Source organism: Mustelus asterias, chromosome 9 (assembly GCF_964213995.1).
Source record: "Mustelus asterias chromosome 9, sMusAst1.hap1.1, whole genome shotgun sequence".
In the NCBI taxonomy this organism is placed as follows: Eukaryota; Metazoa; Chordata; class Chondrichthyes; order Carcharhiniformes; family Triakidae; genus Mustelus; species Mustelus asterias.
In genome coordinates, this window is record NC_135809.1 from 34,667,949 (window position 1) to 34,673,948 (window position 6,000).

At 38.7% G+C, this 6,000-nt stretch overlaps 1 protein-coding gene across 1 annotated transcript in view; it reads right to left on the bottom strand.

Annotated features, from left to right (window-relative positions):
• lrp6 (low density lipoprotein receptor-related protein 6) overlaps positions 1-2,999 on the bottom strand; it is a 156,243-nt gene extending 153,244 nt beyond the window's left edge. Inside the window, exon 1 of the mRNA XM_078219941.1 lies at positions 2,611-2,999. The gene's annotated coding sequence lies outside the window, so the exon portion shown is untranslated. The remainder of the gene's footprint in view (positions 1-2,610) is intronic.
• Positions 3,000-6,000: the final 3,001 nt, after the last annotated feature.

The following is a 6,000-nucleotide window of genomic DNA, read 5'->3' on the forward strand; positions in this document are numbered from 1 at the left end:
ACTGAATTCATTTTTAAATTTACCATGGTGGCATTTGAACTCACTACCTCTGGGTTTTAAGTTCAGTACTATAGCCACTGCACCACAAAATATGAGAGAGGCATTTGTTAGGTTTAATATCGTGGCTCGTATTTTAGTCATTTGACTGAAGAAAAGTTGAATTGGTGGCGATAGCTCAAGACAAGGATCTTTTGTTTCAATTTGACAAGCTCAAAATAGAAAGAGCTAAGAGAGCTTGCCTTTTTGAATTGATAGAAATTGTGGAAAAGGCCATTTTAATTTTTTTATTTATTAGCAGTTTTAACTAAGAAAACACAGTTATGAGTAGGGCACAGTGACCCCATAAATTAAGTGAACATTGAAAACAAAAACTACATTTGGAATTGGGAAAGACAACATGGTGGTAAAGGGAGAAAAGAATACCAGGAGGGAGAATATTTACTGAGGTAGTTTTTGGGAAGTAGTGACATTTATTCCACCTAGTTTTTTTTTAAGATTAAAAATCTATGAATTGTGAAGTAATAAACTGGTTCACTAAAGTAACTGTTTTGCCAAAGTATTAATTAAAAGTATGCAGTGTTTAACATCTCTCCTGAGATATCCTCACAAGATCCTCTGCATTATTCATTAGAGATCTGGGCTAGGAATCCAAAGCTTTTCATAAGCTCTCGAAATTCTGTTGTGTTTTAAATGTGTTGAATGTCTTTAGGATCAATCTTTCTTTAGTAATTCTACAAAACAAGCTGCAGCAGAATGACTAAATTAGTGGTATCAACTCTTACTTAACTCCTGCTCACCACTTCCCACCCAGCACACTATCTCTCCCCTCACCTGCTCCAGTTTGCAATGTTGCCTCTTTGCTTCATCCCCCCGCCACATTGCATCCCCCCTCCCAAGCCCACATTCCCACCCTCACCTCCCCTGCTGCTCACTGCCCCTCTCTCTCACTCTTGCTGTGCTGTCTCCCGCCCCCAATCTGAACCACTACCCACATGCTAAAGGCAGCAAGAGAAAGGAAGGGGATGAGAGAAGATACGAGTAGGATGTTCTGGGAGGGAGGTAGCAAGTGGTGAGCGGGTTGCAGGAAAGCCAAGTGCTGAATTAGTTCCCAGAAATTACACCATAAGACGTTGGGAAAAATGTAGGTCATTCAGCCCATCAAGTCTGCTCTACCATTCAATGAGATCCTGACTGATCTGATAATCCTCAACTCCAGTTTCCCCAAAACCCATGATTCCCTTAACCTCAGCACTTAACTCCACCTGATTGATCATGTCAAGCTTGGCTCTCCTCCATTCATTCCGTTCTGGGGAGTCTACCAGTTCTCTGCTTGTGGGCTAGAGTAAACTTCATTTAACCATCTGACTGTGCACGGCTGAAAGAATTAGGTGCACGGCCCTTGATGGACTGTTGTGCAGCTGCACAGATTAGAGGGATCGCTGCCAAGTAACTGTTCAGATTATTAGTAACAAAAGAGAATGCTGTGAACAGGAGCAACTCAGACTTTTAAAATGAATGATACAAATGCCAGAACATTATATAACTGGTTTCTTTGACCTAGATTAAAAGAACACCTAACCATCGTGGACAAAACTCAACAATTCTTATGTAGGTCGAGTGACTGTATTTCATTAGTTTCCTTTACACCACACTAAATAGTTTTACAAAAACAATTCCCCAACTCCGCTGCAAGTTCATTCTGACCAGTCAGGAGTTAAAAATGTACAGGCCCACCTCCAAAGTAGAGCTACAAAATGTAATAGGAGACTCACACTGGGATTTTATAATGCTACATTGTTCTCTCCATTTACTTGGCATTAGTAAACACTCAGCATTGGCATCTGGGTTGAAATTTTATACAATATCTGGATACAAAATGTCTCAAGACCCTTCTACCTAAACACACACTCCTCTCAAGGCACCGTGCTTCACATATTTGGTATACAATAAACTGCATTTCTCTCCACACCAAATAGCTGATTCCTGCCAAAAAAAAGAAATTGTGCGTGCATGGGGGTTGGGGAGAAGGAAAGTCATCATTACGCTAGCAAATCTCTTAACCAGTTGAATTATTTCAAAAATTGGGCAGTTCCAACTCCTCAAATTACATAGAGTTTTACTACTGCCTTATCAAAATTCAGAGTTTCGATTCCTACTGCTGCAACTGTGCAAGCGCCTTCACTGCTTGCAAAAGTTGGAGAAACTTACTCCAAATAAAATTGAATAGGGTTTATACCAGGTAGAATCCAAGCTGTTATATGTGGATCCATTCAAGATTTTTTAAAGCTATGATCCAATTTTCTTTCCATAATGCATTTCTTCTGCCATCTATATTAATGAAGTGTTAAAAAGATTGCAGTGCGAATTTTATTTTTAAAACACAAATTTTCCAGAAAACAAAAAAATACTCAAGTCCCTAGGTCATTCTTACTGCCAATTTATGAGTATAAGCCAATCATGTATACATTCTGGGGGAAAAAGGATTGCATACTTTTAAAAAGTAGAAATCCAGAAACGCCAACACAGACTCTCTTTCCATAAACTGCTTCAAGAAAATTTCAATTCAAGTCATTAATCAATGTACGACCGAGTAAAGTACACTGCACTCACCCCCTTGCTGGATCCAATGCGATTGCCCTGGGCTGGTCCAGGTCTTGCCAAAATAATACTTTCCGCAATGATCCATCTAAATTAGCAACTTCAATCCGATTAGTTTCCGAGTCTGCCCAATACAACTTCTTCCCCAGCCAATCACATGCCAGTCCATCGGGTGACACAAGCCCTGATATCACTACGTTCTGAGTGTTCCCGGTCTGATTTAGAAATATCAGTTTGATCGCTTCCTCACTCACATCAGTCCAGTATACAAGATCCTCTGAGAAGATAAAATCCACCGCAGCTGCATCTTCTAAACCAGCAACAACAACTGTGGCGTTAGTCTTGCCACCAGCAGCATCCACCAACCTCAAGTCTCGTCGATTCGCAAATAACAACAGTGGTGAACCTATATTAATAAAGAAATATAAGTTGACAACCATCAGTAAAATATCAATCGCTTACACAAAACAGGATGTACCACTTGCACAATAACTATGAAACAAAACTTACTTCAATGGTTAATCCATCTTGTAATCACACATATCTGTAGTAAATATAAAGTTAACATGCACACCGTCTTTTTTTCAGATTACACACAAACAATGCTATGCTTTTTTCACGGTGAATGTCTTGCAAAATTGCAGCAAAATTCACAAAATGGAGTCCAGTGATTGGTGCCATCTACTTCTGCACAAATCACCACAAAGAGTATGTCGAGTGAAAATTGGAAACTTGTGGCCAAAATAAAAATTGGTCGTAGATGTTCAATCACTCCCAAGATGTTTGTAGAAGCAGCAGTCTGATCTATTTTACCTCTGTGCTTCTAAACAGAATATTCCAAATGCTATAAAATATGAGGCCTTGGCTTTTGTTCAGAAGCAAGCAACAATGCAGGCTACACCTTCACTTTGGTGATTTGCTGAGTCCTTAGAACAAGTTGTTTTTTTTATCATTACAAACCCCCCCCATTGCTCTTGGACAACTGACTGTAGCAGCTTTCAAACAAAAAAGCCTCATGCAAACCTCAGTTATACCCTTTTCATCATCGTTGGATCAAATGCATGCAGCAATGTACAAGTTCCTGACACTGCAATTAATGAAGATCTTTCTCCTATTTCTGCATATAGGACAGATTTGATTAATACAACATAATGAGAAACAAATTAGTCCTGTTAAATCATAATTATCAATTTAAACCATACTTCATACTTCTACATTTGCCGCCCAATTAACTCCAGTTGAATTGAAATGATCTTCCTGCTTCCAATGTTTCAGTGCTTTAAACAATGTCTAACAAGGTTCTACTGAAAAGAAGCAATGTGTAAAATTCAATGTTAACACAAAGATGAATGTGATGTAACTATGATGATTTATATGTTATCAAAATGCATTCCTTGCAATTATTTTAATAAATACATAATTTCTAACAATGTGCATGTGAGATTACCAAAACAAGATATTTGAAGACAAGCACTGTCAGGAAGCAAAGGGCAACAATGTGACGTGCACAATAACTGGTGTAAATGCCTTAATTTATTAATTACTAAAAATACAAATTTCAGCATTTACTGATTCCAAGGCGGCACACACTGCATTTCAGTGAAACATTTTAGATTAAGTTGTGGCTACAATATGTGACAAGTCAATATAATTCCACAACAAGTGAATACTACGGTCACAGTTTTACACTATAGAAACAGAGTATAACCAAGATAGTCTCGCACCCAGATAACTTCAACTAAAAAAGTCGTAAAACCATCACTGCAATATAACCACCATCTCAGACTGCCTTACACCTTTATTACAAGCTGCTCAACAAAAATCAAATTACTTCAACAGTTTGACGTTCCATGAATAGCTTTCCTGATTGTAAACATCAATAGTATCACCCCTCCCCCCAACCACGACCCTTCAATGCCGCACCATTAATTTCCAAAGTAGTACGCAAGCTGTATCTGCAAAATGTCAAAAATATAATACATTTTCAATCTCCATCCCAGAATGTTTGGAATCCAAAATTAAAGGCATTAAAACCAGCTTCTTCCTCTAGACTCTTCATTCAATTTAAGTAAAATTAATAAACAAATCACATTTTAATTTTTACACAATGCTCATCCCGGATCATAGTTGATGATTCAATTTTGAGAAATCCAGTGACTTGATGCATTAACTATTTAAATCAAATTCATGCAAGTGTAAACAAAACAAAATATCTGGGGCTGAAACAAAATGCGTCTACAATCAAAACTAGGCACAAACCACCCAGCATTTCCGACTCAAAACTTGGGATTCACTCTCTCCCCTTCCCCACCAGGCCCAGGCCCGCCACCCCGCCCCCCCCCCCCCCCCCCGCCCCCTCCCACACCGTATTACATTTAACTTGTTTCTGAATTTGATAAAGTTCATATAAAATACTTTAAATCTCATTTACCTTTCCTCTTTCAATAATGCAGGAAACATTTTAGCTCAAAAATACCCATTACGTTTTTGTGAACTAAAGTTAACGAAAGTTATTTCATCTTGGAGCAAGGCTACTCTGAAATTCAACTGCAAATTTACCAGATCCCACCTGTCAGGAATCCTCAAGAGCCAAAATACAGAATGTGGGCCTCTGGAATTTGGAGTTGCACTATTAATAAAGTAATTTGTCTGTGGTGTATGAAGTAACAAATCATAGAAACCCTACAGTACAGAAAGAGGCAATTCGGCCCATCGAGTCTGCACCGACCACAATCCCACCCAGGCCCTACCCCCATATCCCTACATATTTTACCCACTAATCCCTCTAACCCATGCATCTCAGGACATTAAGGGCAATTTTTAGCATGGCCAATCAACCTAACCTGCACATCTTTGGACTGTGGAAGGAAACCGGAGCACCCGGAGGAAACCCATGCAGACACAAGGAGAATGTGCAAACTCCACACAGACAGTGACCCAAGCCGGGAATCGAACCCAGGTCCCTGGAGCTGTGAAGCAGCAGTGCTAACCACTGTACAAGATACAAGGCTCCACTCAAATTACCCAGTAAATTATTTGTCATCTTCTGAAAGAAGCCATTTCTTACTTTTGTCCAGAGTTGCTTAAAACCTGTGCTTTACAGTACTACCTGTTCCATTGGTTAGAATGAATATATACTTGTTATTTAATGAATACAGGTAAGAAAATAAGTTATCGTGTAGAAAAACAACTGTCTTAAATTTGATTCTGTAGCTCCAGGAGAGGGGGTGAAAATTTGATTTGGAGAAAAAAATTCAGATTCTTAACCATTTTTCTGACCATAGACTACTTTGAATTAAAAAATAAAATCTAATGCGTTGCAGAAACATTTGAGGAAAACTTTCAAAACGAATCAGCGATTTCAAATGATCTTCATGCCCCAGGGTTACTCTATTATTTGTC